General features: G+C 34.6%; 1 pseudogene across 1 annotated transcript; it reads right to left on the bottom strand.

Annotated features, from left to right (window-relative positions):
* Positions 1 to 9,078: 9,078 nt before the first annotated feature.
* On the bottom strand, positions 9,079 to 12,222 carry LOC149571635 (LEAF RUST 10 DISEASE-RESISTANCE LOCUS RECEPTOR-LIKE PROTEIN KINASE-like 1.4; annotated as a pseudogene). The gene is made up of 2 exons (XR_016360253.1): positions 11,502 to 12,222; positions 9,079 to 10,204 (listed from the first exon to the last, which is right to left on the bottom strand). The product of XR_016360253.1 is annotated as an LEAF RUST 10 DISEASE-RESISTANCE LOCUS RECEPTOR-LIKE PROTEIN KINASE-like 1.4 (transcript).
* Between the last annotated feature and the right edge of the window lie 244 nt (positions 12,223 to 12,466).

The following is a 12,466-nucleotide window of genomic DNA, read 5'->3' as shown; positions in this document are numbered from 1 at the left end:
TAATGAATTCTTTCATTAATTATTATTATGCAACCTAGGTTAGACCTTTTTAGGGTTTTGATCTCCTTTATAAGGACAATCTCTCATTGTAAACATTCATTGAGAATTGAAACCAATTCATTGTTGATTATAGCACTCTACTTTATTCCTCATCAAGAATGTCTCATCTATGGATCTGGCAATTTCTACCTCCATAGCTTTTTGCTTCTATCTTTTGTAATAGGTGTTTGCATGTAGGTGACTCTTGGGAGTTGTGGGGTTGATCTTTCATCAACTTTTACATGGTATCAGAGCTTCAGATCTTCATGCCCTTGTTCTATTTGTGAGAGATTTGGCTTCAATTTTTAAATATGAGCTTTCAATGGTTTTTTATTGGATCTGGAGGTTCACTGATTTTTGAGGCACTTTGAGAAAAAAGAAACATCACCGTTGAGCTAAGTGTGCTTGAAAACCCCCCTTTCCATATAAAATACATCCATTTTGGACACTATTGAAATTTGAGGAATTTTTTTTTTGTACCTAGGCCATTTTAACATGGGCAGACAAAACAAGGCAACAAATTTTTATTTATTTTTAATCAAAGATTTTTATTAAGAGGATGCATGCTTGTTTGGGGAACAATGGCCAATCAACAAGGAGAGCTTAAGAGTTCTTGGAGGTACCCTACAATTTTTGGTGATCCCAACTCTATCTTGGCCACTGCTCCATTTTTCTTCTTAAAAATACAATGAATGTATTATGCCTGTCCTCCTTTGGTTGCTTTGACCATTTTTGGGTGAAGTGTACATGTGTCTATGGGTTTTTTGGTGACGTGTTCTAAATCATGATGCTCATATGCTATTTCATATTCCTTAGATGGAAATGGAATTTGAGAATTGGGAAAATTGGCAGCAAGGCAAGGGATGAAATCAATGTGGAGCTAGAGAAATGGATTTCTCGAGGTCCCCAAATGTGGAGCTCGGTAGTAGCAACGGCCTTGGATCGATTGGAGCTTGGGCATCACATGGTATTTTGTAAGAATGCACCATTCTTTCTACCTACCTCATACTCTAATGGAAATGCAAGTCCCCTTGGCTCTTTCCTCCATACCTCAAGTCACATTGTTTTTGGCGATGAGTTGGTATCTAGCAAAGTTAGTGGAGTTTGTGCTGGATTTTTTCAAATGTTGAGAGGTGGGTTCAACACTTTGTATGTGGAAGTTATCTATGGAGTCTCTTGTCCTCCATAGGCTCACCTCCAATTCAATGCAAATCACAATGCAATGTAGCCACCTTTAATGCCACAAGTTTTGGCAGATCTCCATTTTTTTTAATGATCTCTGCTCGCCACCTTAGCCTGGCTCTTTGGGCCACTTCTGTTCCACATGATCTACTATGGATATATGCATGTCATGATTATAGGTGTTTTGAATTGATTGGGCATTGAGTTTTATTGGCTCTGTCCCCTCTTCCATATTCTTGGTCAGTAGCCTCAATGCCTTGCAATCCAAGACTTGGAGTTTAAAGCCCGCACCTTCTTGGAGTTTGACATAAAGTTAGCTATGATTTGGAGGGAGTGCCCATTATTTTAGGAGAATATGCCACATGGAGCCAACTCCACTTTGTTTTTCTTTCTTGAAGAGACAGTCAAATGCCATGTGGCTTCTTTTTTTTCCTTGTTTGGGTGCTTCACATTTTTTAAGCTTTGTAGTGGTGGTTTATTTTTTATTGGTGAAGGCGCATGGAATATTATAGTAGGCCCATGGCTTTTGTACTAGCCAATCAGATTTAGACACATGGCATCATTCTTGGCCACTGGATTTATCCAACACCAACTCTTTTACTAGTGACAATGATTTTTTGCAATCTTTGTCTTGTTTTCAGTGATTGGTATTTTTTTGTGATAGGGGTCATTTTTAGGCATTTTTTTGCCTCAATGGTCATTTACTCGTCAAATTTGGGCTTGTCACTTACTAACATCAACACTACATCACCACTTCCTATCACCTCCTTGGCCTCTATTTGGACCTACATTTGCTTTTTTGCTCATATCTCAAGCATACAGACTCCATTTTCTACAAATGAGATATCATTGAAAAGCTAATTTCGAGCCCATCACAATGGTATAGTTATTTTTTAGTTTTGATGAATTTTTGATAGTTTTTTCTATTGTCAAATTTAGGAGTTTAGTTTTACACTCCGAGGGACATATCTTGAGCATCTGATCTCCAATTAAAAAATTCTTTATATCGTTGGAAAGGTCTTTCTGAGATCTTTCCAATGATGCTGGTTGTTTTTCGAGATTCTTCTTTAGGAACATTCTATTTAGTTTTCTGCATTTCAGCATTCTGGTAGATATCTTGTTTATTTTAGGTCTGGAGATAAATATCATTGCTTCAAATGATTCATCATGACTTGTAATATATTTTGTATCAGTCTTATGTCTCTTCTGTTCTATTTAGACACCATTTGTATGCATTCTTGTAAACACACTAAGATAAAGTGCCTATCTGTATCTGTATTTTTTGTTTAAGTTGTTTTGCCTTGTTTTGCCTTTTGATTTGAGTAGTGTCATTTGAAAACACTCATGTAGATTATTGTATTATTGGGATTCTTTATATCTTGTGCCTTATTGTACATGCATTACTTTGATAAAGTGTCATGAGGGGTTGATGTTTTTCCTTTGTTTGCCATCTTCCTTTGTCTAGTGAGTGTCCCTTCCATGACATTAGCCTCATGACATGTTTGATATTGATCACCTCAGTATACACACATGTACTCTTTTATGCATCTTGATTGTGGTTCCTTGACATAAAGTTCTTTTGGCCCGCTTTTCCAGTTGCCTATCATCTCACTCTTGCCTACATTAGGAGGATTATTCTATTATTTCTCATGCTTCCTTGGTTCGATTGATCATCTCCACAGGCTTTGGTATTTCATGCCATCTATATTTTTGAGTTTAGTTATTTGTCTTTGTGTACCTCCTAATTAGATGCAGATTACAGTCTTCTCTACTTGGTCAGGTTCTATTTTTGTGGAGGTTCTTTAGATCAGCAATTACTTTTGACAGAGCTTTGCAGCTTCTATATGCTTTAATGGTGTTCTTCATGATCATTTTTTGTTCCTATCTTTTGGACATTCCCTAGTTTGGAGGCTTCTTTAGTCCTTCACTAGTTCTTTTTAGCATTACTTTCATCTCTTTTTGGAGTATGGTGTTTCCCATGTGGTTTTCTCTTTTTCTTCTATTTTCAGAGATTTGGTTGTGCTTGGGTACCTCATTAGACTTTGTTTGTCAGGACCCAAAATCTACTTTCAATAGTAGTTTCTAGGTTTTAGCTACTCCCCAAGTTTATCTTAAGAGGGGTTGTTAGAGCAATTAGATATTTCCTAATAACTCTAGTTGCTTAAGTTAAACTTTAGGCATATAATAATTAATTCTTTTATTAATTATTATTATGCGACCTAGGTTAGACCTTTTTAGGGTTTTGATCTCCTTTACAAGGATAATCTCTCATTGTAAACATTCATTGAGAATTGAAACTAATTCATTGCTGATTATAGCAATTTACTTTTTTGCTCATCAAGAATGTCTCTTCTATGGAATTGGCAATTTCTGCCTCCATAGCTTATTGCTTCTCTCTTCTGTAATAGGTGTTTGCATGCAAGTGATTCTTGGGGGTTGTGGGGTTGATTTTTCATCAACTTCTACAAGGTAATTATAGGCTGATAATGAAAAGAAAATGCTAGTTTTGGTGAGTAGTTGTGCTATGATTGAGATAAAGATTGGGGTGAGAGTGGGGAGTGGGGTGGAGTAGTTATAGGCACATTTTCAGGTATTTATTTTATCTAGGGCGGGTCTATAATTAGGCTGGCATTAAGATTTTTTGTGGTTGGATTCTTCCATTTTGGAGATAATCCAGTTGCGTGTAGCATGGAGTTGTAATGCATGGTGTAGGATAGATTTTGGTGCTTAGCTCAAATAAGGGATGATGGATGATGTATGGTTATGCTCTGTTACTATTTGGTTGTATGGTAAGTGTAGCCTTCCAACAACAACCATGAGTGTCACCACACTCACACTCAAAATCATTGTAGACAAAGAGATTTCTTTTCCATGTATTAATTATAATGCTCCTATTTTTCTTCAACTAAAATTAAATCTTCTTATACTTTATAGTCTCAGATGCTAGCTCAATAATCATCGTATCAAAAAAGCTTTGTATTTTGAGGTGTAGAAATTGTGTGGGTAGGAAATTTCATAAGAAAATTAAGATACAAGAGTTGAAAGAAACAAATTTTGTCATTTACCTTATAGTCTGTGTTATGTAATACTTATGATGGAATCTTTAGTTCATTTCTGTGATTTAAGCTCCACCATTAAGTCTTTTTTAAACACATTATGAAATGATAAGTAGGACATATTTTTCATGAGAGTCAAATTGTGATTTTTTTTGGATTCAACTTTGTAGTTTTTGAGTCAAACTTATTGATCTAGGTTTCATGAGTAGTTATTCATATAAAACCATCTCTCTTTAGAATAAATGGAACACTTCACATTCCTTGGATCTAGGTTGTGCTCACATTTAGAGGTCACCCATCCCAATACTACTCTAGCTTGAGTACACTTACCTTCAATGTTTTTTCCATTGTTCAAACCACTTTCATTCTATAGATCAAATTGTTTGCTTCAAATCAAAAATCCAAATTTCACTTAGAATCGAAGATCACAATGAAAAGCTGTATCAAAAGCTCTATTAATATAGCTTAAAGTATTATGAACTGACAAAGATAACCCATTATAAAACACCACATAATAAAACCATACAAAAGGTATTTTAATTTCATTTATGCTCTATTTTTCAAAGATAGTTTTTATATTTGTTTTATAGTTATTCAATGCAACACACCTCCTATTTCATTCATGGGTGGAACCACTCACACTCACTAAGAACAATACACATGTATATTAAGGCTTACATAACTAAACGTTTAAAACATTTTTATATATTTTACATCTAATATAATAGTTAGTTGTAATAAATAATAATAAAATACTAACTATTATACTAACTAATTATATAATATATTTTTAAAAATATTAGAATAAAGAAAATTAAGTTATAATATTTGAGAATAAATATTATTATTTTTATTGTATAATTGAAAAATTTACATTTATTATTAATTATATATAAGTTTATTTAAGATTTCATTGTTGATCAACTAATCTTTTTTTATTTCAAAAAATCTTAAATCTCTCAAGATAAATAGCAATACAAATAATAGGGATATATTACATTTTTTTAATACAACTTGTGCATATTCTATGATCCTAGAAAGAAAAATCTAAGGGCGATAATTTGAGTCCATTATTGTGTGCGCACGCACACATCAGAGAGAGAGAGAGAGAGAGAGAGAGAGAGAGAGAGAGAGAGAGAGAGAGAGAGAGAGAGAGAGAGAGAGAGAGAGAGAGAGAGAGAGAGAGAGAGAGAGTACAAAGCAAAATCTTACGGGAAAGATAATTAGACACAATCAAGGAGAAAATGGATAACATTTTCTAGAAAAATTGTTGTACTCTATGATCCTAGAAATAAATGACTTATGGAGGAATCCTTCTCCATAATTACTTTTCTTTTTACCGATGAAATTGATTTTCACTTGGAATTACGCAAGCGAACTTGTCGCGCTTCCCCTGTTAAAAGTTCTAAGTTACATGGATGTCCACATTTTATCCAACAGATTTCATACACATTAATAACCGTTGAATATTTGTTTAATTTATAACTAGTTAGTAGACTAAAGCACATCACCTTGTAGATTACATGTCAACCTAAGAAAACATTAATTTTTGATTGTGTGACAACTATGTTAGAAGTTTATGAAGTGAGTAGATTTCCAAAATTCTCTATTAGAAATTTTTATTGTTTCATGTTATTGATTGTGTATTAATTTTTAGTAATTGTTTTAATTATGTTTTTTTTAAAGACTTTATGAGTCATTATGAGGAAAAAGGAGAGAAAACTAAAAGTATAAGATGATTTGTAATGTAAATTTAATGAATTTTCATTGGAAACTAATTCCCTACTTTTGTTCAAAGTTCTTGGAATGATTTTTTTATCTCTCATGTGCTATTGGATATTCACATATTAATAGTATTTTTAAAGACACCAACAACTTGTTTTATGGTCCATAACTCTTTCAATATGAATCCTAAGGTCTAAAATTGAAGTTGGAGGTCCTGTAAAGGGACTAGATAACCATTTCCTTCTTAGATGAGGTAATTACTCTAAGAATTGGTATATTGATTGGCTAATATATTTTTGGGTATGAATAGATGGTATTCATGTCAATAATTTGGTGGTGTGTGTTCTAGCTTAGTATTAAAATGTCTATTGTTTATTCAATTTTGGTTGTCTTTTATTGAACATAGATGTGAAATAATTAATTGATATAGTTATTTTATTATAGTTTTATCTTGTGGATAATAAGCTAACAAATGTCTTTATGATCATCAATAAGTAGTTTTATACACTTGGTAGTTATTTCTTATGTTAAACAAGTAGAGGAAAATAAGAGTCATCTAAAATGTAATTAGGAAGTTGGTCATCAATTAAGGATGCATTTGAGGGTTGTTGGTACAAGGGAAAATAAAGACACTACTCATTATTGTTGAAAAATATTTAAATCAGATTGTTCCTATTACAAGTGTTATAGATGGACAAAGACACATTGATTGGGAAATTTAGTGTGGCTATATCAAGTAGTGTCATGATCTATAATGGATACTCAAATTGTACAAGGTAGTGGCACAAGGCACTTGATGTATAGGATTGGTTAATCTTGCTCACATATTAATGTAATGTATAAGGTTGGCATTAGGAGGATACATGAAAGTATTGCCACTACCCAATATATAATAAGAATAAAGAGATTGAGTACATAGTTTATGGGTGCTCCAAATCAGTTCCTATCTCCTTTAAATCAACAAGCATTTGTTCAATTCATTATCCAAAGTGTTAATGTTGATTAATAATGATAATTAAACAACTTGTGATTTATGTTGGGTTGCTAGTTTAATTGGTTCATATGAGAAATGTGATTGTGGAAGTTAAAAAATTATGACATCTACAAATATATGTCAACTAGCATACATATATTTTAAAACAAAATAAGGATATGAAATTTCTAAATATTTAATAAATCCCTCAATCAATTCAATTTTAGTTTGAAGATAACAATTAATGTTTAAAAATGATTCATGTATTGATTTTAGTCTAGAGAAATTTCATTATATATAGAGCACTATGAGCATGTAATCAAGGTGTCATCTCGATAAAGGTTAAATTAGGGGATAATATGGTGAAAATAAGAAGGGGAGAGAGTGAAAGAATATATTTAAGGGAGCACAAATGAGAATTGGGAGAGGGTGAGAGACACGAGGTAGAGATAGAATTTAAATTAGGGGATGATATGGTGAAAAGAGGGAGGGGAGAGGGTGAAAGATGATATATAAGGGGGAGATATATGTAAGAGAGAGGATGAGAAAAGGGTGAGAGGAAGCAAGATAAGAGGTAGATATAGTTGATAATAAGGGGTAATAAATGACCTAAGAGGGGGAAGGAGATGAAATAAAGCAAGAAGGGGAAGGGAGAGATGAGGAAATAGGAGAAATGGAGGGGGGGGGAATGAGCTTGCAATGAATCTAATGAGCAATGACCCTTAAATGGTCATGCACAAGTTAAGGGCTTAAGGTTAGAATCAATAGTCCATTGGCAATCACTACATCATTACAGGTATCATAGAAAGAAAAATCATGAGATTGAAATAATACCTTTCAACAATTATAATTTTCATTAATGTAGAAAGCCAATTTGTTCCAAGTCTTTATTTTCATCTCTTGATTTTTTTAGCTTAATGGTCTGTAGGAAATACCACCCAAAAAACACATGTTTGTTGTTCTTGCATGAACCCCAAATCAATTTATGATAATGTGAATTTCAAGGAACTAACATTTATACCAATCACTCAAATATAGTTTTGAGGAAGGAGAAAGAAACTTTGGTCATTAGCAATGTTTTACCAAATTGCACCTAGAGAAAACAAGAAAAGCCAACCAAAAAATTTCATTAATTCTGAAATAATGCAAGAATGTTGTAGGTTGATGGATTTTTTAAATAGGTGCTAATACATTAGAAAGACAAAACAAATTTCTTGTTTATTGCTAATGCAAAATTTAGTGAATTCGCCCAATCAATAGTGTGTCAAATAGTAATAATTATTAAACCTATAATTTAGGCATACAAGAAAAAGCTCTATGTTGATCCTACAGTTAGAAAAAATGTTGCCCAAAGTAACCAATAGAAAACATTGTTTTCCCTCTCCCTCTGCAACTGCATTTATAAACATGATCTTCTTCATGGATAATAATATAGATATAATCTCATGATTAGCTATTTAAATTCTTCAAAATCCTGTTATGCTTGAAATATGGAGAGATCTAGATAGCAATACAAATATGCAAATTTAGAGAAATGTGTGCTATACGCTAGAGTAATTGAGCTTTGTAATATCATGTCACATGCTTCTGCAAAGCATTAACTTATGTTTTTCAATGTGCTAAGAATTGTGAAAAGGTGATAATTGTCCTTTAATGGGAGATTGGGGCTTGGAAGAAAATGGGCACACGCTTTCACTTTTTCTAAAAGTCGCGAATAAACTTGGGAGCATGTCATCGGGTTTTAAATTAGTGGGCACTTTTTTACCTCCAATAAATAATTTCTACAAACTGCATGTAAAGTTTATGAATCCCACAAAATTTCTCATCTTCTTGCACATGCAAGGAATGACTATTGAGTCTCTAATATGTATTGTTAGTCATTTATTGTTTTCTAGAGTATAAAATAGAGATTTTCTATCTTGATTTTACAAAATATAAGATAGAGCATTTTCTATCTTTATTTTACAGAATATAAGATTCTAGCATTTACTATATTAATTGATACTTAAAAGTAATGGCAAAGATGAGGTTATCTTATTAGGTGACAACCAAATGTGACACCAATATAGATTATTACCCATGTTTATTCCAAAATGTCAAGTGTTTGAAGCCCAACAATTTTCATTTTTATTGAATAGATAATAATATTCAACTGCAGCAACACTGACCTTCTGTGCTGTGCTGCAGCACCTCGATTTCTGCGAGACGGGCAGCAACTTGTTTCATGGTTGGTCTAAAATCCCTTTCAATGGCAAGGCACTCAAACGCCAACTCCGCAACTGCAGCAACACTGACCTTCACTTGCTCATTTCTTTCAATTTTCAAATCTGGATCGACCAATTCATTCAAAACTCCTCTTATTATCTTGTCGGTTGCCATGTTAGCGAGGATTATTTCATCTCTATTTCTCATAGTATCAACTGCCACTTTGGCAAGATGATCTCCAGAAGAACAACTCCTAAGCTGTAAACATCGGATTTCTCAGTGAGCTGAAAGCACTGATAGTATTCTGGGTCTACATAACTGGGCGTGCCTTGAGGAGCAGTCGTGATATCTGACACATTCAGAGGCACCAATCTGAAAAGCCCGAAATCTGCAACTTTTGCTCTGAAATATTCGTCCAGAAGAATGTTAGTGGATTTAACATCTCTGTGAAATATGGGCGGATTCATGCTGTGGAGATACGCCAAGGCTTGAGCGGATTCTATGGCAATGTTCAAACGAGTCGCCCAAGGCAATCCTGTGAGAGTTCTTCGGCTACTATGGAGGTGTTTCGACAAGGTCTCATTTGGCACGAACTCGTAAACAAGCAGTAGCATTGGACTCTGCGGACTAGTACAGCCATAGAGACGAACAAGGTTTGGATGAAAAAGGGATGACAGCAACTGTACCTCGTTCATAAATTTCTCAACTGATCTGGAGCTATCCTGATAAAACCTCTTCACTGCTACAGAACGTCCGTCGTGAAGTTCACCAAGGTACACCACGCCAAACCCTCCACCTCCAAGCAAGTTCTCCTCATCGAAGAACTTTGTCGCTTGTTGCAATTCTTGATAGGAAAATATGGCCAAATTCTCTATCAGACAGCAATTTACTTCCATGCCATTTTTCTGATAATTACTGTACATACCACCGACCTCGCGGGAATGACGCCGCCTTCTTTTCTTAACACACCAAATACAAAGCACTGCTAGTGCTGCCATCGGTGCGGCTCCTCCCAGAGGGCTACCTGTATTAGAACATTGATCTAATTAGATATTTTAAGTGATTAATAGAGAGAAGTGCTATAAAAATGATTGAAACAATGTACTTGATGAACAAACTGGCCCATTTCTGCCACATTTTAGACGTAAAAGTTGTGTACATTGAAGAGGAAGGAATCCTTACCAAGAACAATAGCAGTCTTATTAGCAGTGTTAGAGCGATCTTGGTGCAGGAGCACCTCAAATGTTCAAGCCACAGTTGAAGATTATAAAGATCACAAAGATCCTCAAAACAAATCAGAAGGAAGGAATGTGTAAACAAGGTCATCAAATCAATTGGGCAGTCTTGGAACCTATCATGATGCTAAAATAATATTAGGTCTTCAAATAGGTTTAGGTATAGAAATGAGTTTAATGTTTAATAAAACAATTGTATGGTTTTTCAAGTTCAAACATTAAATAAAAAAAGGTAATGGCTGGTTTAGAGGGAAGTTTAGTTTGTAATAATTTTAAAATACCCAACTCAACGATGATAATTGGTTGGAGTCAGTTATTATAGGGTGTCTTATAAATTGGAAAGAGTCTCTGATGTAAAGGGGAGGGAAAAATATTGAAAGACTGGTGAACAACAATATTAAAACTTAGATATTCTGCAACTCAAATTCCATATTGAGGTTTGCAAACCGATTGGTTGGCTTTACAAGTGCATTAATAACGTTTCCTTCATCATTCCAAGTACTTTGTTGATAAGTTTCATGTTATTATAGGTTTGCTATTACGCCTGTTGCAAAATCAGTAGATTTCTTTTAATTATTTATTTGCTGCAGTAGGTTTTTAAGGAAATGAAGATCTTTCCATTAGGATGAAGGCCTGATACTCATGGAAAGAGTTATTCTAACATGTATGATATATTACTAATCAAGCATGTGCAAAATTAAACAAGATAAAGATTCTACCCAAACAAGGGGTTTATTGCCGATTGGAGACATTAAACAATGTACATGTGAAGGTGAATTCATTGTTAGTTGGGATTGGAAGTGTGTGTAATCAAGTGATTGAGAAAGCTCTAGTTGAAGAGTAAGAAGTGCTAGGAGGAGTCTGCCATATGATTCCTTTTTAAATTGTATCGTTTGTTATTTGATTGTCATTATTGTGATTGCTCCTCATCAGATCTGCATAGTGTTAGTTATAAACAATGACAGAGATAGTTATTATTTCGAGCACGATTAGGAAATATAGGCAACAATTCATTTCTCTAGACATAAAAGTTTAATGCTTTTCCTTCATGTGTCAAACAAGTAAAAAATGAGTTACGACTCTTACCAGGCCGGCCCCATGATTTGCAACTCAACTGAGTCGAATTACTAGTATCGTAAAAGCAAAGCTCTTTCTTTGACTGGCATTGCTCACAACGCGCACCGAGACTCCATTTAATTTTGAATCCATCATATACACTTCCAAATATCGGTCGATTACTTCTGTCGAATTTTTGAACAGGTAGCTGCACTGATGATTTACGGTACTTACCCAAAGTAGAGGTTGAATAGTACCAACTACTATTGCATTCTAAAGCATACACTTGATCAGGGGCACTGGACATGTATTCTCTGAGATCTTCTCTACAATTTCGCCACGGACTTATATTGATGTACTCGCCAGACATGCGAAACTGAGGGCTGGACCACAATTCCATTGTGCGGTTACTGGTCGACGGGTTGCAAGCATCTCCCCACATATTTCTATCAACTATTCTAATGGGATACGCAGGATCCTGTTTTGGGTGGCGACTAAGATGTTTCAGTATGTAGTATTGGTAACCACTGATGTTAATTAGAGGCATATTCACTTTACGATCGCACTCAAGCTGAAAAGCAGGGTCACCGCAGCCGCTCTTCTTTGCTCCGAAGGGATATCCGAAGGTTTGATTCCCACATTTGATGAATTCTGGACAAGCTGAGAATGAAGGAGAGACAAATGACATAAATATTGTGAAGACAACCGAAAGAAAGCGGCAGGAGTGTAGATGAAGGGGCCGTCCTTCCATTTTCACTATCCTTGCAATAGTGAGAGGAACATGAATTCCAGTTTAATAGGAGAGGAGGGCGGTGGGAGAAAAAAGAAAAAGAAAATTATGAGGTGTGTGGAGAACCATACAAAAGCTAACGTAGTCAATACGCCAAATTGACTTTACTTTAGTTACCGACAGTAGAAGTCAGAGTCAATACACTCATTTGTCTGGCCCTCTAATGTGTTACAGTCAAATTCAACGATTGAATCGCGTGTGAGCG

The sequence above is a fragment of the Cupressus sempervirens genome, chromosome 2 (genome assembly GCF_028749045.1).
Source record: "Cupressus sempervirens isolate cs-2001-9-10 chromosome 2, ASM2874904v1, whole genome shotgun sequence".
NCBI lineage: Eukaryota > Viridiplantae > Streptophyta > Pinopsida > Cupressales > Cupressaceae > Cupressus > Cupressus sempervirens.
Note: the sequence above shows the minus strand (reverse complement) of the source record. Positions and strands in the feature narration are given on the sequence as shown.